Genomic DNA, 26554 nt, shown 5'->3' with positions numbered 1-26554 from the left:
GCCCCCCTGGCGGGGCTTCATATAAGGTCATAACTGCCAAATAAGGTCATACCCCCTCCCCTCATCGGGAGAGCTGGAAAAAGAAGGGCCGTCCGTGATTGGCCACAAAAGTCTCTTAAAAAGTAAGGAGCTTTCTGATTGGACGGCGGTCGATTAGGATGTGTTTGACTGACAGGAGCGGTTATTGTGATACAAGTACTTTAAAGTGTGCTACATCAGTGTCCCATAGAAAATAAAATGTCCAGGCATAATAAACCTGTTGTTAATATGTAATTAAAACTTTGCATCTGTGCATCTTTATTCTGTAGCATAAACTCCTTGAACTTTATCTTTTAAATTTCACTTCACATCTTCCAAAGGATAATGTAAATCTTTATGAGGAGGAGGGAAGGAGTTTAAAGTCCCCCTCCACTCAAAACGTGTTTTGCTGGATTTCTCAATGAGGGACAAGGAGTTAACGTAATTTTAAGAGTTTTTAACGAGATAATTGAACTTTTGGGTGGATAAACCTCATCAGACACAAATAATTTTTCAAAGCATAGATATAGTATTTGAATGCGTCTTCAAACATGTCTGGAGGGGATCTAGAAATGACTAGATCTGATTATAGTGTATTTTTAAAGGTATTTTGATGACATGAAATAAAAATGTATGTTTTTTTTCTGAATATACAATGTCTTGTTGTTTATTGTTTTGCCCTCTGATCAAAGACTGGAGGTCATAGTTTACCAACCGTTTTATCTACCATGCAGCACTGCCTTGTCATCAATCTTGGGTCAGCTGTCTAATGCACGTAATCTCACTGATGTTGTCTATTAGACTGGTTTCAACAAAATACTATTTTACTTCACGTACAACTTTAAATATTGTAGCTTAAACTGTGCCAAAAAATAAACCTAACAATAATAATAACAATAAATGTAATTCATATTTTAAATATTCCAGAAAGGTCACATATCAGGTGGCGAAACGCGTCTCAGCTCCATAAAGTTAACAACAAAAGGTGCCAAACGTCTCACCAAGCCATACAAACTCCCTAAATCGTTTACCAGTCGTGAAAGTGTTGATTTTGTCGGTTTGTTGTGTTATACAGTCTCTGCCAGCGCACAAAAGGCCATTGCGGTAATTAACAGTGACAGTGTTGTTCTCTAATGGGGGGTTTTCCACGCCGAGAGCAGCGGGGACCTGATTATTTTCCCAGATAGGGTCTTGATTTGTCATGTGAAGGTAATTCCAACAACACCGCTGCCAGGGGGGTCGAGTGTCCCACCGCCCCGTGCTGCATGGGACCGAGGTTTGAACAGTGATAATGTGTTTAGACACGCTCTCACACTTCTCCTCTCAATGACATGAATCTATTAAAAAATAGACTCCCAGCTTTTCTCACCATCACTTTAGAGTCTATCTATCTGTCTGTCTGTCTGTCTATCTATCTATCTATCTATCTATCTATCTATCTATCTATCTATCTATCTAATTCGGACAATTTCTTGTTTCAGCCGCTCCTAATCCCAGGTTCAAACGTTTAATAAATATGTTTTCAATTTGATACCTGTTACGTGTGTACGCCTATAAACTAATTTCATGACACTTAGGCCTACTTTTGCCATTAAAGCACAACCACACGTTTGATAATAATAATAATACTACCACTACTAATAATAATAATTGTAATTATACAAGTTGCCTAAAGAAGTGGGGGGGGGTAAAGTAAAAGAAAAGAGAAACAGTCAATAATTCATATTTCGGCTATATTTATACAAAACAACAGGAACTTACATGTTGTTTACATAATCCTATCGATCTATAGACAAAAAGGGGAACTGTAATCCCCAACTTAGTTTCTCCCAAAAGGAAAGAAAGCGCTAAAAAGACAAAACCTCACTTAGGGGTCCTGAGTGCAGCGCCGGGCTCGCCGGAGGCCATAAGGTTGGCCCTGCGCTCGGCTTAATTGCTGTCACATGTAACCTTACCTGTCTCCCAATTAGCCCTGTGACTCGCTATTAGGAGATTCCATGAGCTGTAGGCCAGTGACCAAGGGCACCTCAGGGTTTGGGGCCTAATAATTAGAGTGTAATTCTATACAGCTGAGGCTTATGATGAATCTGACCCAAAAGGGGTTAATTAAATGAGGATCAACTTAGTAATGTATGTGATGTCCACCCATTAATCCCTCAATAAGGACAATACCCACGCTGACATGTATATGGTAAAGTTTTTATTTAGTTTGCAATTATTCTATTTAAGTAAAATATCTCTCTGGAGACAGTCAGCAGGAGAACTTCAATGTGAATTGTTGGTTATTTTCAACATGTTTAGCCTCCCACTATCATTCAGGCTTGAAGTAGAAAGTTGTTCATCTTTAGAGATATGAGCTGATCTGAAAAGTGAGACAAAATTATTCTTAATACTGTAGTATAGCAATGTTTTCCTCTGGATTTCTGAATTAAAATATTACTTAACAAACAAGAGCAAGTATTTGTACTGTATCTGCTTTGCCAAATATTGTTTTCAGATTCAGGAACATCCCACGGCTATTACTAAAGATACTGTGATTTGTTTGTGAATGACAACTGGAATAAAATTAGCTTCATATTAGCTTCAGCTGAACTTTACAGGCATTTTCACACAGGAAAAAAGGGCTGTGGATGTTGTCCCCCTTCACTTACATTATAATTGTATAAAAAAGGGATCTCTTCTTGACCAGTATGGACAGGAGGAATGATTACACTGTTTCGGTGTACACATGGGCATGAGTATTGTTTGAAGATAGACGTGAAAAAATGTGAGCCTATCCTTTGAGAGGTTTTGTTATAAAATATATGTTTGAAGATGTAAATGTTTGTTTCAAAAGCCCCTTTCAAACTCCACTTGTTCAAATTCAAGAACATAACCTGTGCGTGCCAAGCAAACATGGGTCAAACTGCACTTGCAAGTGCCAAGGCCCCATAGCACCGTAAAAATGTTCCAGGGAGTTCAAACAATGAAAGTGGACAATGAATTTAAACTGATATAGCTGATGCACCTTGAATTGTGTAATCGTAATCTTTGCCCCATCATACCTCAAAGTATCTTAAACAAACAGAATAGTTTGCCACTTGTGTTTGATGCTCAGTGATGGATGCCTGGACCAACTGGTGCGGGAGGCTCTGACACATGAGGGTGTCAGGGTGGGGGCAAGGAGTGGTAAACATGACCGCACCGGATGGCCTAGGAAGTGCAGAGGCCACCGGTTTTCTTGTTAATTTATGGACAGCCTGACAACACCAGAGCCCACAATGCAACACTCCGCTTCATCCGATGCTAAATATGATCCCATTGAGGAAAGGAGCCGTCAAGTGACCAGGTATGTAACCTGAGCGTGTTACCGAAATAGAAATTCAAAGCTAAGAATGACATGTTTGTTAGGCGCTCTTACATCTGCAGCCCGTGTCTTGCATGACCCGTGAACAGATATTATCTGGATGCTCTTGTGCTCACAGGAGGTTAATCGCTGATACGCTGCTCTAGAAAGGCTCTCTGATGGACAAACAAGGAAGAAGTGAATTGTAGTTTACTAAAAAATGTGTGTGTGTGTGTGTGTGTACACCAAAAAGACATTATGTGAAAAAGTGAACGGCGTGTAACCTAAATTATAACATCTGAAATTCCATCAGAGACACTGATGATGAACTTCAGAAAACTTCCCTTTTTAAAAAAAAAGCACATTGTAATTAAATTCTCATCATGCAGGAGTGAATGGCCCCACATTTCTATACACACACATAGCACTGGTTTACACTGTGCAAATGTGCAAGGGTGTTTACTCACTGCAGAGACACAGAGCTGATAGTTTTTGAAAGTCAGCGCTGTTTCCTTTGGCCGATTGGGGTTGATTAAGAGGTTAACTGTGGAGCGGCATGGCGTCTTTAAGGGAGATTTATCTGTTCCTGCTCTGACCCCTCGGGGGTAGCTTCCCTCACCCCCAGTGTCTCCAGGATTTATTTAGTTATTTGTTTATCTGTTGGAAGAGGTCACCCTTTTCTCTGCACTACATCTCAGCCCTGTTTGTGCATCTCAAACCCATTTTTCATCTCATTTCTTGTGGGATGATGGCGCTGGTTCCATTTGCTGACTAAGCGAAGAGGGCACGAGCGAAGGCCCCGCCGAGTCTCGTGACCTTTAACATTTGGCTGCGATACACTCCCAAAATTGGTTATTTTCATTTAACACGTATTTTGCTATCTGTTCAACTTTGGCCCCCATTTGGAGGAGTTATGGTGTTTTCCTAATTGCTTCCTGGCAGTTTTAATTCACTTCCACTTTAATTTATGGTCTTTTATTTCCTATTTTTGCATTATTTCATTGAATTGCTTGTGTATGTTACACAAAGGCAGTGAACCATAGCTTACAATCCTGACAGATGAAACTAGTTCATCATTTCACACAGGAAAATGTATAACCTTCCCAGATTTTTTTTTAAAAAACATCATCAATACACATCAAGTTATTATTGCAACCCAGCATCTAATGTTTATTTACTTTTGCCATTTAAATTAGTCAGTGTCAGAACATTGAAAACAATTTATTTATTTATTTTCAGATCAGTTTTACTGTAGGAAATCCATTAGCCAGTCTTTCAAAAACTTCAAATGGTTGTATTTGCAAACACAGCTTTTTATGTAAATATCAGTAATTCGCAACTTCACTAACATGTTTTACTATCATGCTACCAGATTAGATCTAATTTTGTGTTTAAATCTTGCTTATATAGAGTTAAAATCTCAACATCAGTTGTCAGACAACATCTCAAAAACCACCTTCAACGACGTAAAATCCTCAAGTGATTGCTAGTACTCACTGTCTCTCAAAATGTCACACACACGCTTACTCAGCCGCACATACTCTCACACCTCTTGCGTAAAGGGGTTTGTCACTGTTAAGAGGCAGTGGGCCTTTTGCTGGGGTGAAGGGGAGGCAGGGTGGGGTGGTGGGGACTATACAGGGAATGCTATGTGGTTGCATGACCTGACATGTCTCTGAAGCTGGAGGGGGTCTCGACCTTTGACCCGGGGCTCCAAAACTAGGAAGATGAAAAAAGGGGATAGGGTGGGAGGGTTTTGCCTCTAAACAAGGGCTTCTGTTTCGACCGCTCCAGGAATGTCAGTTCCATAAAAAGATGCCTACAGAGAGAAAGAGAGACAGAGAAAGAAGGAAAGAAAGAAAGAAGACAGAGAGGAAGAGGTACAGAGAGAGAAAGGGGAAATCTATCTATCCATCTATCTAGCTATCTAAACAAGAACAATGCAAAGAACAAAAGTTCACCTACATGAATCTAATCATGATTCATTTCCTTTTCCCACAGCAGAGACATACTGTCTTGTTTGGTCAGTTGTGGTCAAACAGCCCTGATTATAAACTGTCAGGCGTTCAGACTGTGACCAATGCACTTAACCAAGTGGTGTACTCTGCGGACAGACTCTGATTCTCCACCCTTCCTCCACCTTCATAATGCCACGTTTACTGCCATTTTTACTCCAAACTGCGGTCATGCGATCTGGCAATAAATTAACCTCTGGACCCTGGCTGAAGGCTGAGCCCTTGTGACTCGCCGGTCGGGGCGAGCTGCAGCAGAACAGTGTTGACGCTGCACTGCAGGGGTTGAGTCAGGAGATAACCTTGTTTTTCACAATGTCTTCCTGGTCGTATAGTGAAGTCTGGATGAATGCCCAACACGACCCAGAGAAAGCCTGTAATCTGTTCCCCTGCAGAGAGAAGCTTGACATGGTGACTGCTGTGTATCTCAGAGAACTTGTGTCTTCACACAGATGTCATCTTTGTGTGTGCTCAGGTTGTGATAAGGAGGCCAGTGAAAATTAGGCAACATGAGAGTTCAGTGCAGAGAGACTGGAGATAGTGAAGGCAGTTTTGATTCATCTCCAAGTGGCTCTTGAGTGGTTGAATCTGGAGTCGGCCAGATCGAATGTGTTTTGATCACAAAATGCAGAAATCAGGGTGTTTTTGTATGTAGTGCTTAAAGGTCCAGTGTGTAACATTTAGGAGAAGCTAATGGCAGAAATGGAACATGATATTTATACGTATGTTTAGATTAGTGTATAATCACCTGAAAATAATAATTGTTGTGTTTTAGCTTTGAATGAGCTGTTTTTATCTACAGAGGGAGTGGGTCTCCTTCCACAGAGGTCGCCATGTTGCACTGCCATGTTTCTATGGTAGCCTAGAACGGACAAACCAATCACTGGCACTAGATAGGGCCATTTGCATTTTTTGCGAGTTTCGCGAATTTCGCAAGTTTCTCTTACACACTTGGAAACGGGAGGGTGAGACAAGCGGTATTCAAATGGTTGAAAACTGCAATTTCACCACTAGATGCCACTAAATCCTACACACTGCTCGTTTAAACAATTACTTGATTACTCAATTAGTCAACTGACAAAACTATTTTATAACCAAATACTAATTAAGTTAGATATCAAGCAAAAAAGCCAAACATTCACTAATTAAATCTACTCTTTCTCCCTGATTAAAAATCTATTCATCTATCATTATGTAAGTATTATGTAAGTAGTTTAACTGTTGCACACAAGATGTCTCCTACTTCACTGTAAAGTCCATCCTCAGTGTATGTACGCTGGATTCAAGTTCAAGTTTCCACATCACACTTGCGTGCTTTCAGATTAGTTGTGATGTCACAAAATCCTGCTCGTATATATCCACGTATTAAACTCAGATTTAAGGTGAGCACAGAGAAACTTTCCCCTTCAGCAGATGAAACACCCTTTTAGCATCAAATTCTGCACAGCGAAGGTCAAACATCCAAATTAAGTAACATTTTTAACGCATTTTTGAGCAAAGGGAACTTTAAATATCTTTGTGTTTGGGACTGTTGGTCGGACAAAACAAGTAACCTAATCACCTTGGGCTCTTGGAAATTGTGATAGCCATTTTCCAAAATGTTCTCACGTTTTATATACTAGTCAATGAATCAGAAGAATAATCATTTATAATGAAAATCATTTGAAGTTGCAGCCCAACTCTTCTAGCTTTGACTGTAAAAGTGCATCAGCTGTCTGAAGTACAGGTGAGATTGACAACTGGCCAACAAGCATCCCGATGGCCTTGATGAAAGGTCAGAGGAGGTAACTTGTTCCTACAGGTTCTATTTGTGGATCATGAATGCCTATTGACTGTGCCAGCAACTAATCAGAGGCTCATATACGGTTTTCAGATTTGCCTCGGACCGTTCGCAACCTCTGATTGGATCAGCACTAATCCTCCAGTATACGTCTCTCTGATGGAATTTCCACAGGCCTACCATCCGACGGTAATTACATGACCCAAGAGATCTTCAATACCCTGAATAAGCAATGCATGTGACGTGAGGATTTTCTCTGTGCTGATACTCAACTTCGCTGACTGGTTGCTGTGCAGCACCAGTCAACATGCAGTATACAATGCCCAAAATCATGCACTGAAGCTGTTGAAGTTGAAATAACCCTGTAGTGCCCAGGGGCGTCACTTCACTTAACTTCTCTGTACTTCAACGTTAGGCCACTAGCACACAGGTCTACTCAGAGCCTGTCCTCTAAACTTGTAGGGGTGGAAAAGGCCAAATTCCCCTCCCTGCAGTTAAAATCTCAGACGGTGGTCTTTAACGCATACTCCCACTCCCGCTCCCTCCCTCCTGCACTCCCAATAAAAACCTCTGACCAACAGTTGACCTTTTGCATGGCCCCCATCTCGCTGCTCCCCCGTCCTTCTCCCTTCTTTCCTTCGCTTTCCTTTGCTCCGTCCATTCCTTCTTCCCCTCCGCCACAGTGGCCCACAGCGGGCCAATGGGAACCAGCAGCTGCAGGGAGAGAGGGTTGGGGTTTTGGGTTGGGCAGAGGGGGGTGTCAGGGTCAAGGGGGGTCACAGTACTGGTAAAGTCATCGCAGGGGCTCTGCTGCGGGGGCATCGCTTCCCCCTTCAAAGGCTGTGCGGTGACGTCCACACACCCCTTGCACCCCTTCTCCTCTTCCACCCCCCACCTCTCACTCCCTTGCGGCCCCCTTTGGCCCTGCTGTTCCTTGGCTCTCAGAGGTCAAGACAGCCGAGGGTTAATAAAGTGATACCAGGTGTTGGCCAGAGAGAAGCGTTTTTTTCCCCCTTCTTCTCTCTTAACTCCCACCAGCAGCAAACTGTGGGCCCCCCATTTCACACCACTGAATCCTGCTGGGACGTCGAGCCTGAGAGCGAGCCCGTTGGAAGGGGTGGCCGTGCATGTCAAAGTAAAAACAAGCCTCAGGTAGCGTGCAGTACATGCCCTCTCTGTGTTTGTGTGCATGTGTAAGTGTCACCCGTTTCCTGAATGTGTGTGTTTGCACATGTACGTGTTGCACAAAGCTGCCACCACAACCAGATGGGGGAGAGATACTAGCATGCTGAATGGCATCAGAGCTCCAAGGGGCCTCCGGGACAATACAGGGTTAACCGACCCAACAAAGTGGCCGATTATGTCTCAGTGGAGGAACCTTGGAAGCAAAAATATCCCAAATCCTACCAATGTCTTTCCCCTGGATCAGTGGACACAGAAACACACACATGGGGAGGGGGAGGGGCTACGGTTGGCTTTAGGGCTGTGCAAAGAGTCGAGGTGGAATGGTGGTTTCTTCTCTTGACCACTAGAAAGAGGAGGATGAATAGCTGCAAAGATCAAACCTAGTGAAAGGGAGTCATTGTGGCGAGAGCAAATGGCCTCTGACAACGAGCAAAGAACAAACAGAAGGAAGCTGTCAGCATACGAGTACCAACAAGATGCTGAAATTAACTAGAAAGTACTCTAGCTTGCGTGTGTGAGTGTGAAAAAGTGTGCATGAGAATTTGACCATGTGTGCACAAACATGAGCTAGAACATTTGTAAAAACACCAGCAGCTCGCCTCCGCTTTTCAATCCAATCTGCTAAATGAAGGGGGTCCTAATTAACGCTAATTAACATCAACGACAAGTTGGGGCCATTAGTCCAGCTAATCCCCCGTTTACATTTTCCCCTCTCGCAGGAACCCTGCTGGCCAATTCTTACCCAGTCACAGAAAGGACGCATTGTTAACGGGCTCAGCATCAAAGATACGAGCCCCCTCGAAATGAGTTGCCTCCATTAGGGCCTGAGAGTTGGTCCTGATCCGAACACTCAAACAGCCCGGGGAGTGGAAGAAGGGAGGGGCAGGGAGGTCAAGCCCCACGTTTAGACTGCTCCATCCGATCCATCAATGACTCGTTTGCGCTCTTTCATGATCCCTTGCCATGTCAAAAAAAAAAGAAAAAAATTACAGCGAAGCATGAAAAGGGCGGTAAAGGATCTCATACTTTAAAAAGACTTGAGTGTATGGGCTACAAGTGTCAACTTCCCGTGTAGAAGAAGAAGTAAAGGAGGTGGGGAGTGTGTGAGCATGTAAGTGGATAAGATGTTCATGCTTTTGAACATGAGCACAGGTGCTGGCATGAGCATGCGTGTGCAACAGTGCAGTATTAACTGTGAAACAAAAGCCCTGCTAGTGTAAAACTGATGGAGATTGTGATTGTGGAAGTCGTTAATATACGTCCGCACACATACACATCATGCACATACGCAAGGATTGGCCAGTGTGTGATATATTTATTTGTTCTAGTTTTTAGAAGTATTAATATCTTATGCTACCATCTGACTGATCTGTCATGTCAAAAAACTTTAAATGTTGTGTCAAGAATTTTCTACCCCTCAACATGCAGTTTTCCTTTTAAACTTAAAGGGGCACTCCACCACTTTTACACATAAATGTTAGTTTACTTGTCATGGTTAGCTCTACTCTGCCTGTGAAAACAGTTGTATAATGTCTTCTGTGGCTCTGGAGGAGCTTTCTAAAGTCTGAGAAGATAACCCTGATGATGTCATCAGGGTTATCTTGAATTAGGCCCGAGACTTCAAATATTTGACAGAAACCTGATTTATGAACTAGGGGCGTGCAGTTCGAAAGATTGGAGCATTAAACAGGCAGGGAAAGTCTAATGGAAGACACTTTTGAGTTACATTATGGGAAATGGTGGATCCAGCATTTTTTAAAGCTTGGCTTAAGTCAGAATGTCTAGGCCACTGTTGCATTCTTTTTTCAAAACTGTCTTGTGCAAGTCCACCTACTTTATGGATGGGCAATACTGAATTGCTGGAGTACCATTTTCCAGTAAAGCCCATTTAATGCTTGCCGCATCCGTGTGGCTGCAAGGGTCCGCTCAGTGGTCCATGCTGCCCAAAATTTGTGACCATGTGGACTGCACTCATTACAAGCGCATCGACTACACATGCACTAGAAAAGCAAAATGTCTCTTACACCACTGTGGTCCTATTTTCTACTGCACATGTGTGGAACACATCTACATACACGATTGTAATATGTATAGAAGTGCGTGCAAGTCTGCAGCTGTCCGTGCCCATACTGAAGTATGAACATACCTTAAGTAGAGTTAAGGTTGTTAAATACATCTCACTCCATACTGTATATATAATATATATTCTGTATCAGTTTCCAACTCTTCATTAAGGTTATATGATGTTTACATTGAGGTAAATATTCAAACCCAAGACTCAAGTTAGGTTTTTTATGGCTTCACCATTCAATCAAATGTAAATATACTAGATGTCGGCACATTTCCCCCAAATTCAGACAGATATATTTGGTATCCATAATTCCAGTGGAATTTAATATAAATGTGTGTGGTTTTAAACAATATTTGGCTGCACAGTATGAGTTTGTATTGACCAATGCCCACCGGCTGGCTTGTTAAGGGGTTCAATTAATTTGCATACACTACTTGCCTACAATATTTGCTCTGTGTGATTTAAGTGACTCTTTGACCCTGGTTTCTCCCCTGAAAACAGTGAACAGGACAGAGAGAGGACTACTTGTTCTGGACGCTGCTGTCATTGCATCGTCAAAGTATGGTACTTCCTCTGCCCACCACAAAAAACACAAAAACCGCAGAGTGCCAAAGGCATAAATCCACAATTCACATATTGTGAAGCAGAATATAAGGCAAATCAAGTGTCATGAGGGAGTTGGGCAGTTTTCTTTGTCACGTTAAAACAGCTGACAAAGAGCTTTCATTATGATTTCTGTCTTCATTTGTCAGACGTTTTTTCAACATGTTTTGTAGTTAATAGAAATGTTGAGCATTCAGGTGAAAAAGATGACATTATGAATCTATGCATCAAATTTCAAGGACTTGATATTATGTGTAATTAACATTCACAAGACATGGCCCAAGAACAAGGTTATCATTAAATATCTGTCTTTAAAACATCCCTACAGAGTTGACACTGCCTTCCCTTTATACCCTCCCCACTTCAGTTTTCATGTAACATTATCACCCGTAAAAAAACTTTTACATCATGCCAACATAAATCACTCCCTTTTTTTCAGTTTCATAAAAGCGCTCTCATTATCCTCCTTAATGTTTCCTACATGCTGGACTACTGCAGCTTTTTTTTTCAGCCTTTCCTTTTTTACGATTTGGAAAGTAAATACAATAAATTCCAGCACATAGCCAGAGCTTGGGTGTTGTGTTATTTTTCGGCACCGCGGGTAAGCACAATAGAAACACAGCTGTGGTGATCAGTCTGGGCTCCCCAGGAGTCACCGGAGGCCCGGAGCACATGTTCGTTAATGATCAGTTACAAAGGCCACAATGGGAGCTGCTAGTCGCTGAGGTCTGTACTCCTTTGCATCTCAAACCATCTGAATGACTGCACCTTCTGCTAAATGTTTAAACCCAGGATGTGTCTCCCTGGATTGATTGCGGTTGAGTCGACAGTTTAAACTCTTACTGAGTGAGGTGTTAAAGGGGTTTTTTTTGTTATAAAGAGACTTGAGACTTCTTCAATCAGCGATCTCCCTAAAGGTTCTTTGTTATTGTCCGTTAAGATTACAGCTTTTGGATAATTATTAATGTAAAAATGGTTTTAACCCATGTTTAATACACATTCCATCCATCCTCTTTGAAACTGTTAAGTCATTTTGAGTCATGAAACAATTCATGGAACATAATCTACAGCACACGACTAAGATCTGTCTTTCTTCTCCTGCTCAGTTAAGGAGGCTTTGATCCCTGAGCTCTGTTTAAACTCACTTTGTTACCAAGACTTTTGGCCAGAAAAGGCAGAATACAGTATTATCTGAGCAACGAGGGTGCTTCATCCTAACAAGAATTATCCATTATTAAAAAAACAGCATTGCAAATAAGATGACTTATTAGCATAAAAGTAAACTCAGACAATTATTTGGTAAGAAAATTATTTTGTTTTTTACAAATCGTGACAGGTTTTGGAGCTGCTGACTGACAAATGATCCAAAATGGATCTAAAGCATTTTTGGAATAGATGTCTTTCAGCTGCAGACAATGTGACACTGAGGTCAGGGAGTTAAGGTGTTGCCTTATGATGGGTGAGTCTCCTCCAAACGATTCCCACAAAGCAGTAAACATCAAGAGAAAGTTCCAAATGCTTTGAGCACTAAAGCTGCGACAAGATGTTTTTAAAAAAGGGCTGCCCGTACAAGCTCACACATAAACACGTATTTGAGCACACACAGGCCAAGCATGCGCACGCGCACGCGCACACTCACAGCACATACATGTATATATGTACACTTACACACACACACACGCAGGCACCTATCCCTCCAGGGCGATCCACGACCCTCCCCCACCCTTGAAACCCGATCTGTCGGCATGCAGTACGGAATTCTCCAATCGCCCTGACTTTTGACCTCTGCCCTTTTTGGCAGTGCACACAAGAGAAGATGAAGTGCCCAAGCCTCTCTCTTCCCCAACACAAAAAATCCCCTGTTCTAGCAGCCCTCCCACACATGAACGGGCACGCACACACACAAACATGGTGGACACACATACACACTGATTCCCATTTGGGACGGCTTGAGGCCAAACACTCTTTCTGATTCCCGTGAGGCACATGATCAAAATGATTCTTGATATGTGGGTAGCAGATATGTGTGTGTGTGTGTGTGTGTGTGTGTGTGTGTGTGTGTGTGTGTGTGTGTGTGTGTGTGTTTGCGCGTGCAACAGATGTGTAATGAGTGTGTGAGACGTAGAGAGGAGCTTTGACTTTTAAAATCCCTTCATTGCATCGTTCACATAGCAAAGACACAACAGAGCTGTTAACACTTTGAGGGTTTTAGTGAGGGGACAACATAACAGCCAGTACTTGTTATCATTACCATCATCATCATCATCATCGTCACAATCAATTCATTGTCCTCATCAGCAGAGAGGAAGAGACTGAAGAACGATTCAAAGAGACAGATTGTCACAGCCGTGTGTTTCTGTCATTTGCCCCCAGACTCTGTGTTTATGTGGTGTGAGTGTGTGTTTTGTGCCTCTGTAAATAACATTTATTGTGTGTTTGAAGTCTCACCTGCCTCAAAATCTCCATCTAAACGACACCCAACGAAATGGCTGAGATGTGGAAATAAAAACATATATTCTGATGATCTGGTGTAACTTCCTCAATAGTGGCAATGAAGGTTGTTTAATCTGTACATTTGATGGTATGAGCACTGCATATGCAAATTTCTATAACTTAGTGTTGGCCCAGATTTCATTATGATTCAGGGTTCTACACATTTTAGCATTGGCTCTAGATTATAGATAAACATGGTGGCTGATTTGGTTAAAGGGTTTGATTTTTCTCACTTTCGTGTAGTGGTATTTGGTGGTGTATTTAGTTTAGGTTTTAGTTGCCCAAGTTTTGAGATTGCTGCCTCAACCCAAATACACTGGAAGTGGGTGGAATTTTAAAAATGACCTTGAAAATTCAACATTAACATCTCTTTCCAGAAACGTTATCCCTGTTACTCTGGATAATCTACAGAACATGCTGTCAACAGTTTTCATAGGAAATATTTCTTCAGTAGAAAGTAGTTCCAATGAAAACTGTTCACACTGAGGTCTGTCGGTTATCAAGACATTTGTTAGTTGAAAGACACATTTTCTGAATGTCATTGTTCAATGCTGTGAGCACCACAAACTTCAGAGAGAAATTTCAGAGAGGTTAAGGCCACGGTATGCTTTAAAATAACTAGTTTGTACAAAGTGTCGTCCGTCCATGTCGGGCATGAAGGCAGGAGTGCTTATACAGGTTCTGAACGGCCACACTTGAAGGCAGGCCGAAAGCCTGCCATCATGAAGAGGGGCAAGACGCAATGAATCGTAGCAATGGGGATAATGGTGCACACAGGAAGACAGTCTTTCCTCGAAGGCCTTCATGGTGTTGCACTCCGTTGTAGACACCCAATGAAGAATGAAAGATGAGAGCTCATAACACCAAGAAACAACTTAATTTGTCAGAAATCAGTTTTTAGGTGGATCTCACAAGATGATATAGTCAGAAGATCCTCAGTATTTCTTTTCTAAATTGTTGCAAAACGTAGATGCTCAGGTTTAAATCACCTTTAATTAGATTTTTAGAACAATCTAAATATGTTTTGTCTGTTCATATAAGACTTAAGATTGTAGAAACACCTTAAAATCTAACATGATGCCATGAACATAATTCCTCAGTTCTACAGATTTTACATGAAATTAAGTCACTTGCCTATTTATTTCTAAAGCCTTACTTGTAAACCGATGACCAAAAAATAGTTGTGATGTTTTATCTCACTTACAGAATGAAACTCAGATATTACAATGTTGTTTATATGCCTCTTTGTGATATACTGTATGTTGGGTGTGAGAGAGCTTCCCATACGTCTGACACTGTATCCCAAAATGCGTCTTTAAAATCCCCGGAGCACCACCTCTTTCCTCCACCATCTGACCGCTGCCATTTGTGCATTGTGTGTGTCCGGCATGACTGCTCTCGTCATTTTCCCCTTTGATTGGCCTTCACACAATGTAATCAGTGTTGCAGCTGTCTGAAAAGGCCTCTTGTGCATTATCTGAGCAATGCCGATCACCCTGATGCGTCCACAACTTTGCTTTTAGTTCCATTCAGACGCTGTGACAAACGGCAAACTGTCTGGTGAGCATGTGTCAAGCCACTTGATTTACTTCTTTGTTTGACTGCACTGGCCCTTTTCTGAATGTCGCCTCCATCTTGTATGGCCTTACTGTATTGGTAAAAATTGCCATGGCCGTAAGCTTGAAATTCTAATGTACAGACAGACTGAAAGAATTGGCCCACTGTATGTGTGAGTCATTTCATGTACTTCCAATACACAAAAGCTGACTTATTCTATAATTTTCTGTTTTTTGAACATGGATGAAATGATTGACTGAAGAATCAATAAAAATCATCTCTGGGTCTAACTGCACAAATTCAGTCAGCTCTCAAATGTCAAAAACTAACTTAGAAAAAATATTAGAACCAATATGTATTTTCTATTTTGAAATGTGGAGGAAAGATCCAAGCGAGTATGTTTCAGGGAAGTGCCATGTGGTTTGAGTCATATTGTTAGCGAGTGATGTGCTTTTAGCTAGGTAAAACTCAGTGTGCTGGACCCCTAAACTGTAGCCAATCCATTAAGACAAAGCTCTCTTGATCCCTTTCTTTAAATCCTCCACCATGGCTGATTAAATGTAGTCGATTTTCACGCCTGTGCTGTGGTGGCCGCGAGGCCTGAATGGCTCCACAGAGCGCGACCACAGTGTGCTGTCACTCCAACAGCCTGAGGAGGAAAGAGTAGATAACCAGCAGGCTTAGAGACGAACAGTGGGAAGGTGTTTCAAGATTCTGGTTAGACCTTGATACTTTTGTCCAGATATATCCAGACTGTGTGTGATGTGGACTATATATCACCTGTGATCACTGGATTTTCTTTTGTGCTCAGCATGTAAATGAACGCACAGATTCTTTCCCAAAGTTTTCTTCACAGAAACAATCAAAAGGGCAAGCTTTTTAACCATGCTAGAGATGTGGCTGTAAGGATGGCAATGTCTGTCTGTTGGTCATCCACCATTTTGGTCCAGACTGAAATATCTCACCAATTACTGAATGGTGTAGCGTCCCAGTCGAACAAATGAAAGTCTTGACTTATGGTGTGACACTGTTTATTTGTTTTCCGTGCACTTCATTAAGCCAAAGTCATCAAACCAACATAAGGGCTGAACAGAAAAGTAGCCAAGACAATAAATTGCGACTCTGTTGGACCATAATTACATTAAAATAACTTAATTGACTAATAGTAACACAACGTTAGCTAACTTAAGACAAAATACATAAACTCAAATACATTACCTTGTTGCCACTTTTGACTGAAGCTAAACATAACTTACACTTTCCCTGTTCAGCCTTATTAATTATTTAACTCTGTGTGCTACTGTACTGTTTACCTTTCCGTTACCTTATTACCGCCAAGTTCCATTTTTCACAAATGTTTAAGCTCCTTTCAAAATAAGACACACTAAAAGCCATTAAACAAAATACACTTACAAACACAAACTTAACACATTTTAGTTACAAACCACACTATGTATTGGATTGATTGCCATGAAATTTGGTACAGATATCCATAGTGTCCAGAGAATGAATCCTAATGACTTTGGTGATCCCTAACTTTTCATCCTGCACCATCATCAGGTAAGAATTTAAATTTGTCCCCATAAGCTTCGGCTGTACATTGTATTTAGTGCTAATCAACTAATGTTAGCATGCTGCTACGCTAAACTAAGAGGATTTAAATCCCCAATTAGTGAGTTTACATGCCCTTACATCAGTTACTGTCAGCTTTCTGCAGTAACTTGATTTCTTCAACACCATGTAAACAAGATACCTGGTTTCAGTTATTGGGGTAGATTTTTTTCCCCATAGAATGCTAATTTCTTGGTCATGTACCCATAACCGGGTTTCTAATTAGATTTTACATGTGCGCATGTGCAGGAAAAAGACTTCAGACAAGGAAAGTATAAGTCTAAATAAGTTTCTACTGCTACACCCTTTTGTGAAATTCAGACCCCTCACTACTTCACTGTCAGTCTGAAGCTCCAAAAGACAAAAGAAAGGAAAAAAGCTGGATACAGCATCTTGTATCATAACTACACTTAACATAACTAAGGCACGTTTCCAAAATAAGTTTGGAATAAGGGAGAAATTTGATTACTGATCTACAGTGCATGTCTGATTTCCTGTGTTACTGTACCTGATTTCTCCCAGTAACCAGGTTTCATGAGTGCATGTAAATGTACTGAATGCATCTTTGATGTCCTCACACCTTTATTTTTATTTGTGTAGTTGCGTTCAGATGAATAGAGACAGACTTTTAAAAACAGTCTGAAAAGGATCAAAGGGATGTTGGTGTTTCACGCCATAACTCATGACTGGAGGATTAATCAGAAATACTCAGAATCAGAAATACTTTATTGATCCCCAAGGGGAAACTCTTTTAAATTCATTTTTGCATTATTATATAGTATTGTGCTGATTAAGGCATCATTATGAAATCTGATATTTTTGACAATTTCACTGACTTTTATAACGGTTCTCATAATGCATTGACCTTTTTTACCTCCCCAATCTTTGTTTCATAAGCTGTTTCAAAGGAAAATAACCCAATTACAGGCAAATCCAGTAAATTCCTTCCCCCAGATCAGTCCAAACAAAGCATTACTTATGCATCACTTGACTCCCAAGACGTGACCCTTCGGACAACAAACTGCCCTCCCATCTCCCTCGCCCTCCTCCCTTCTCCAAAAGGGTGTTAAGATCTGTCCCTATACTCTCCCCAGGGAATGCTGGGAAAGGAAGGCCGCCACATCTGTCCAAAGCCTCGGAGAGAAAGACAGTGGGAACGACACGGAGAGAGAAACATTCCTTCATCCACAAGAAAGAAAGAAAGAAAGAAAGAACAGAGAAAGACAGGTGACCAACAGAAAGTAGAAGGGAAATAAAAGAAAAGAAAAAGGAAAAAGTGAGGGCTTTTATTGCTGACATCAGAGAGAAACTGAAAGGAGACAGAGAGAGACGGACAGAAAATGAAAGAGTCATTTAAAGAGGGAGAGATTTTGTGAATGAGAGATGGATCTTGTCTCCTTATGAAGCCATCCATCACTCCTTGAATAGCCCAGTGGGCAGAGGGAGGGAAGCAGGCACCCCGGGCCCTCCTTCAAAAGCCCGGGAGGAGAGGAGGGAGGAGAGGAGGATGGCTGCAATGTGCTGGTGGAACTGTGATCTTTACCTCCCTCCCTCCTGTGAAGTCAGCAGGGAAAGTGATTAGGCCTGCCTCTCTCCTCCTCCTCTCCTCCTCCTCCTCCTCCTCCTTCCCTCTATTTTTCCCTCCAATGCAGGTTGTAACAGTTTTGGGCCTCTAAATAAGGTCTGCTGTTGATTTCTTCACCTCACTAATGTACTACTGATGCAGACTTCCTTCCCCCAATACACAAATAATACACCTGCAATACACAATTTAAAAAAACTACTCCCCCCTCCCTTTCGTGTGCTTTTCCTGTCATGTTACAACCAAAATAAAATGAAAGGAAAAAATAGATTTAGTTTTTTGCTTACTGCCAGAATGTTTAATCAAGTCTTCCAGATACATCCAGGATTTTGATTTGACTTTATAATTATCGGATTTGTTCTTGAAAAGTTTTGCTTGGGTTTGGAAAATCAATTCCATAATTTGTCACAGAATTCGAATTAAAAAATATATACATACACACTGTCAGAGGACCAAATGCTAAATGAAACACCTTGAGCGACCACACACACTGCCACACAGGTAAACAGGTAAAGAAGATATTTTTTCTTTATGAAAACATTATACTAATGACTATAAGATATTAAGAAAACAAAGACAGTAAATATGGGAAAAAGTGCCACTATTCATCATAAATCTATACAATTTTATCATACATAGAGCATTGCAGCAACATCCATATAACTCTGAAAGTATTAGAAGAATAAAAGAATGTTAGAAAAGACTTCTGGACCAGTACTTTTCATTTCATATATGAAATGAAAAGTACAATACAACAGCTCTGCCATAAATTCTACCTTTGTGAAGTTCAATTTTTGGTGACATTGTCGGAAATGTGTAAATTCAATTATATGTTTAATACCGAGGTCACAGTTAAAGGTGGTGTACTGAGCTACATAATATTGTGAGGTTTTCCTAATTTTTTGCCCTCCCTATTTACATACATGAGGGGGGAAGAATATTAGTAACACCTCTCAATATAATGCACCACTTACTATGACCTCAGTAATAAAACATATCATTGTTTAACACTTCTGTGACAGTGTAAAAAAAACTGAACATTACAGGCATCATATAAGTAGACATTAGTGTAGAACATTGCATTGGATTGCAGTTTAGATTAGATTGTATATGTGCACCTAATAAAGCAGACACTGAGTATATTAACCACACCATCCAAGGAATAAGATAAAAAGTAATGAGGGCATAATAATACAGACATACCAAAACAATCAAGTCTAATCAAAGTTTTTTTATATACTTGAGTCAAGAATGCCCCAACTGGACAAATATAGCCTACTAAGTACCTGGATTTAGCCTTAAAAGCTTGAATATTGGACCAAAGAAAAAATAAATTATATCATCACATTAAGTAAGAGTTCATTATTCTGTCCCGTTTGTGACAACGTCTGTAAAGTAAATATCCAAAAGGCTTCTCTTCTTTTGAGTACCTAAAAAGTAAGAATCTCCACACAAGGTAGCATTCAAAATATTGCCCTGTGTTCATGTCAAATGTACAAAAATTGAATCTTTAAAATCCCAAAATGACAAAAAACTGAATGAATCCACAATCAAATGGATAAAAAAACACCTAAAAATTGAAAAATACAAAATTTCTATTTACTTTTCTATGTTTCCCTGTCTATGTCTTTTCCCTTTTTAACATTCTAACAATTCAATTTGTTTAATCTCCATTAGAGTGAGCAGTGTTGATACAGAAATGAGATGTAAACACACTTTCACACCGGGATGTGACAAGTGTGAGATGTTGTTGACCCCTGTCTGTCCCCTCTCGTTCTGTTAAGGTCCCTTAACGTTAAGGTCACAACCTAGCAGTTTTATTGGCCCTCTAAAGTCATCAGTGCTTTGGGATTGGATGAAATCCCTCTAATGGAGTCAGTAATTGGTCCAGTTTATCGGTTTATTAGGTACTCTGGCTGTGGGAACAGCTTTGATGTATAAAGCAAAGTATACATCATTAGCAAATAACTGGCTCCAGTGGTCAAAACAGAATTGGCAAATCTACATGTTGTTTGGAAAAAGTGTATAAAAGGATTATTTTCAGGATTTTTAAAAAAAAAGTAAAGCTTTGAAATATTCATAGGGGCTACTGTCTTAAAAAAACAACCACAATTTTGAAAAATGTTGCATCTCAATTTAAGTCTGTAAAGATCCAGAGACCAACAAAACTCATCAGAAATCAACTAATAAATTTCACAAAAACAGGAGTCAACACTCACAAGAAATAAGCACCTTCTCAACTCCCGAAACACCTTTTTATTTTATTTATTAATTTATTTATTGTTGTTATTGACAACCCTATGCACACACTCTTTCTCACTATTCTTAAACCTGTAACAGAATCGGTTACAATTGAAATCACCAACTTAAGCTGTCATCTAGATATATTGTGTCCTATTTGTTGTCTGGTGCTCGGAGGAGTGACAGGCCGTCAAAGGCTCCGTCCATGACCTCCAGTACAGAGGAAAGTTTTGGTCTTTGGTCTTTTCTCTCGGGTTCCCCATTATCTGTGTGACCCATCCCCTTAAAACACTTCGGGCGAGTGAAAGGTCCTGACTCTGCACTGAGCTCTGGCATAGATGTCAACCTATTCAACCTGCATGCTCATACACCCCCACTGCAAGACGAGGAAGCACAAACACACATACAGAAACCTGCGAACATGCATGTAAGCAAACACAAAAGAGACAGAAACACACGTGATATATATAAAATACATATTTGATTCTTATATATATGCACACATATATCCACACACACTTGATAAATTCATTGAGGTTTCAGGGGGCCATAGGAACCTGGTTCTGGATGAGCTGTCAACAAAGAAGAGGAAAACAACTGTATAAAAGCCCCATCCCCCCACCCACTCACCATCCCTCTCCCCTCCTCACCCACTGACTCCTTTCTTACACTGACCACTGTTCAGAATTGCCCCCTCACCCCTGTGACCCCCCCATTGGGCCCTTTCACTCCTTGACAATGGCTGCCGGGGGCCGTGTTATTTGAGGCACTAAAGAGCCATCCCACCCACCCACCCCAGGACAATGCCCACCCCCACTGAGACCTTTCTTCCCCTCACCTCCCTAATAGCAGGTTTCATCCTCTCTGCCCTGACCCCAGGGAGGGGCTGAGGCTCCCGGCTCGGCCCACCGTCTTTCTGCCCACTGACCTGCTCCGCCAACAGGCCCACCTCCCGCTCACTAATACACATATACACACTTTCACTCTCTCACAATGACTGTATGCACGAAGGGAGCAGCGGTGGAGAGTGACCAAGTGCATTTATTAAAGTACTGAACTTAAATACAGTTTCACTTTACTTCCATTTTACTTTAAACCTTTACTTTTTACAGGGAAATATTGTAAGTTTTACTCAACTACATTAATTTGACAGCTATAATTACTAGTTACTTTACATAAATAAACTTTTACATAAAAAACACATAAGATCATAAAATACAATGCATTGTTAAAACAGGGTTTTCCAATCTTTTTGGCTTGTGATATAAAAAAGCAGTGTCTAGTTGGGGCTGCTTGTCATGTTTCAGATGTCTGTGTCTCTCAGATGGTTTCATTTCAATAACAGTTTGAGGCCCAAAGATGTAAAGATTAGAGTAAAGTCTGAAAAATGAATTCAAATTTGTGTAGCAGAACTGTATTTATTTTTATATTTCCAACCCCATTAATCATATAAGTACCAAGATTTATCTTGTGACTCTTTGGAGGGGGCCCGACCCCTAGATTGGGAACCACTGGACTAAACTACCTCACTGTATATACAGTAGTTAAAACTAGCTTAGTTTTTTAGTGGCATTGTATTGACTTCAACTTGTAGTCAACTTCCTACATCGAAAGATGAGAAATAAAACTGGTGGCCAGTGGTTCAATTTCAGCCATCTTAGAAGGAGGCACATTTGGTGGTAGTGTTTAAGTTTAAAGGAAAACTATTGTTTATTAAAACTTGTGTTTTATTTGTCATAGCTCTAACCATCGGTTCTATCAGTTATAACATTGTACCAATACAGCAAAATCGATAAAAATAGGACCAAGAGGGCAACAAGCACGAGCAGTCAGACAATCAGACGGTTTGTAGACATGTAGCTAACACAGATTAGCTACGAGATTAATTTGGAGATAAAAACAAACCCTGTAATGTTACTAATAACTCCTCATTGTACAGGAAAGCTGTGCACAATCCACGGCAAGTACGGTAGGTCAAATCTGAACTAGGAAGTCAGGCTCTAAGGTGTGGTGGATATTTGCAATGGACAGTCTGGGTAATAATTTTACTGTGTGCCTTTTACTTTTCCAAATAAATTTGTTTGTTTACAACCTGTACTAATGTCTGACCACTCATGTTTCTTGACCCGTCAGACCTATTTTGAGCTAAGTTGCCACATTTCTGAGAGCTCAGCAATCACTTTGGTGCGTACGGTGTTATCATTACCAATGCAAGTGATGGCCGAAGCAATGAAACTAAAACTCAAGTTGTAATAAGCAATGGTTTTCCTCCTAATATGATTCAATCCCCCTGTTTTTTTGTTTCGCAAAATATGTTAAAAGGTTTTTCAAGTGTGGCCATTCAAAACAGCAATAATCAATTTTGCTTTCAGACGGACACATCGTACAGACTAGATTGTTTCAAGCACACTGGCTTTAAGACGTAGCTGCCATTTGAATCTGGCCGTGGACTTTTGTTACATGTTATCTGCCTCTCTTTCACCACACTGTATGCATGCACAAAGAAGACACTGTCATTAATTAACAACTAATACCACAGCCACAGCAAATACTTGGTTGGCAGGTGTCAGTTAAAATTGCATTTTAACAGAATTCCTCAAACACAGTCAACAGTTTAGCCTCTCTTCTTAATCAGTAATAAAGGTATATTGATCTGATGTAACCATGGCTTACTTACAGTGTGCTTCATGCTGCATCACCAGTTAACTGAAATTGGTGAGGATTTTAACACAACTTTGCCATGCTATGAGTGTGATAATGCACTGAGGTATCCTGATATAGAAAATAAGGGACTCTGGAGGAAAATGTTGTTTTGACTCTTTTGTTATTTTTGTATATAAGGACCTGTCATCATGTATTATCACTTATATACTTTACAGTAGTTACAAGTGTTTGTTAGATTATGTCAAAGAAATATCTTGTCAAGTATTCACATGACAGTCGTTGAAGAATACACGTGGATTTGTCTTTAAGTTGGAAACCTGTCATCCAACCTTCAGATGCTTGAATGTCTTAATCATTGGAAGCATCTGCACTACACACACTGTGTAATGTCATTCTGCCAAATATTCACACAGGAACACACAGCAGCCTGTTCACCTCATTTAACCTCCCCAGAAACACAGCTTATGGCTGTTGACAGATGAAAACCACCTCCTCTCTTTTACCTGTTTTGAAAATGATTCAATGCCTTCCAGACACCCAAAGGTTCATGAAACGTACTCAGCACATTAACAGCCTCGCAAACTTTAAATTCAAAATTCAGTTGGACATTCTTCTATGACAGCTGCATTATTCTCTCGGACAGCGTGTTAAAGGAAATCTCTAAGTCATCACTTACAAGTTGTCACTCACAGGCTAAATTAGGTTACTGGTCATTCATTATCTAAGCCTGAAGCAGTGCAACACCTATCCTCACAGGGGAAATCGCTCTCTCTGCTCTTATGTAATGTCTGTCTTTGTGATGATGATGTATCACTGTCAAAGAGACCAGCATGTATTGGCTAATTTAGCAATCAAGCATGTAGAAGCTAAATTACCTTGAGCCAGTAAGGAGGACTTTCTGTAGTTAATTAATGACTGAGTGACTGAGAATGAGAAAGTTGGTTATGTTCAATCAGTTGCATTCTAGACACTTTGTTCCTGTCCTGCCCAGTCCCGGTGTATACTTCCTAATTCATCCAAGTCCCATGACTTTAAGTCATGATCCCATTTTAATCCTGAGTAATTATTTCCTTTGTTGAGTATTACAGAGCCCCTACACTGGGAACATAGGTCTAATTACAATAGGCAAAGCTTGTAGATGTCAAAGTGATATAGAAGTTGTATTGAACAAATAACCATACATCATGATTCCATACTGTAACTGCTGTTAATAAAACAACTATCAGATGATAATATAGATACAGTAACATATTAACGTTCACTCAAAAGAAGGGTACTCAGTGGCCAGAATGTGAGGATTGTAGTTGCACTGGGCATTACAGGTGTGAATTTGTTTAAAGGAAAAATCAGGCCAACCCTTAAAATGGGGTTGTAACTTTTTTTTAAAGGAAAAGAGAAATAGTCTTACTAGTGAAAAAAATTAAATTTGTACCCGTTACTCAAATAAGCAAGAGTGTCCCAAGTCTGCATTGCATTTTGTCAGTGGATAAATTGGTCTCTCTGCCTCCTCTATAGTGGATTTCTCTCTGGATTTAGAATTTCTGTGCAAAACGTTCAGATAGAAGCCTTTACCTTTTAATTCTGAGACTGCAAAACCTGCCGTTAATATTTTAGATAGCTGAACTGAACATTTTCCTGATTAGCGATACCTTAAAATGTGGTTTCAGAATCAGAATCAGAATCAGAAATACTTTATTGATCCCCGTAGGGAAACTCTTTGTTACAGTAGCTCGTCTTTACATCAGTCCACACCGGAGAAAGTACTAGAAAAAAATAAACACTATAAAACAGGTCAGAAATAAGTTAAGTATCCTGTCAGTATAAGTATAAGATAAACTAAGTGTCAAGTACCAAGTGGGTTTACTGGTTGGTGATGAAAGTACAGTCTAGAATACAATGTAACTCCTTATGTAATAAATAATATTAATAAGCGGAGGTGCATGTACTGTCGAAGAGTAATTGAGGTATATAGTTTCAGTAGCAATAAATAAGATAAAAACTAACAAGGGGAAAACTAATATTGCACGGAAGTATTACACAGAATATTGCACACATTTTGTAATGGTCATAACAGAAAGTGGCACAACAAAATTCATCTGAGTATCTTTGCAAAGTATTTCATTCTTGAAGCTTGGTGACAAAGTGACTATACTTGCCAGCCAGGACATGCTAGCGTTTATCCCCAAGCTTCTTTCTATTTTTGTCATTTATTTCCCCTGGCATTTTGTTCTCAGGGTTATAGATAATTTCATTCAATAAAGACTTATCAAAGAGGAAGAAAAAAGCTTTCCAGTTGGTTGCTAACGGGACAGTAAGTTCAAACTTTTAACGTATATTTAAGAGTAATTTTTGTACCATTGACTCTTGTCTCATAACTGTAAGCAGACCATGGCTCTTTTGAGCAGCAGTTTATACTCCGACAGAGGAGGTTAAATAAAAGTGGATGATGCAACACAGCTAATAAGTTACTATAGCTTCCTCCATTTTGGACTCTCCATCTCTCCGTTGTCTCAAAGATCATGCAGCACTGTCAAGATGGCTTGCTGTTGGTCAATGGCACAAATTCAAAGTTGAACTTGACGTGAAAACAATCGCAAGGACTTACTTTGCCTCTGTGAATGAATCCACTAATCTAATCCATTAGAATGAACATCACAAAACAACAAAAGGGCTCCAGCAGTACATATTAAAATCATATTAAATCACAGTTTTTTGGTAATATTATGGTAAACCATTTTGTTTATGTTTGTCTGAGAATGTAACGCATTTTGACAGTGACATTTATCATGTGTGCGTAGCCCAAACCCCACTAAAAGGCTTAAAAAGAAACAGTTCATCAAGAATGTATATTATTGGCACCAAAGCTTAAATTAACCCGACACATAAAGTCTTTGGGAGAAAGAGAAACAGTTGCTACCATTTAAAAGAAGTGGAGAGAAGTGAGTGGCGGTGGGAGTGTCGCTGCTGCCGGGCGCTGAGGTGGAGAGAGGGCGAGAAACACAGCCACTGACATGAAGGCGACAGGGTGTGACAGGATGAGCCATCAGCCTGCAAGGCGCACAAGTGGGAATCTTTCACTTTCTCACACAAAGACACACACACACACGCACACACACACACACACACACACACACGCATACATATGTACCAATCAGAGAGATCAAATGGCGGTACCACTTTCATAGAAGGCACCCTTTACAAAGAGTTTATAAGTTGTAACTTGTGGCTTTTACAATGGTTAATAGATCAGTTATCAGCCAGTAGGTTGTGAAAATGGTGTTTATCCTTTCTATTTGGAAATAATGTAGTTATAATGTAGTTATATAGTTGTTGCTAATCCACTAATAAATGCTTAAGAAGTTGTTAATAGATGGATTTTGGTCTAGAACTTCTGAAGCCCTTTTCTAGAGGG

The 26554-nt window shown here is 40.3% G+C and overlaps 1 long non-coding RNA gene across 1 annotated transcript in view; it reads left to right on the top strand.

Annotated features, from left to right (window-relative positions):
- The first annotated feature begins 3195 nt into the window (after window positions 1–3195).
- Window positions 3196–26554, top strand: part of LOC122881882 — a 33612-nt gene continuing 10253 nt past the window's right edge. The window contains exons 1-2 of the long non-coding RNA XR_006379257.1: window positions 3196–3346; window positions 7229–7324. This is a non-coding gene — a long non-coding RNA (uncharacterized LOC122881882). The remainder of the gene's footprint in view (window positions 3347–7228; window positions 7325–26554) is intronic.

Source organism: Siniperca chuatsi, linkage group LG9, assembly GCF_020085105.1.
Source record: "Siniperca chuatsi isolate FFG_IHB_CAS linkage group LG9, ASM2008510v1, whole genome shotgun sequence".
In the NCBI taxonomy this organism is placed as follows: Eukaryota; Metazoa; Chordata; class Actinopteri; order Centrarchiformes; family Sinipercidae; genus Siniperca; species Siniperca chuatsi.
Note: the sequence above shows the minus strand (reverse complement) of the source record. Positions and strands in the feature narration are given on the sequence as shown.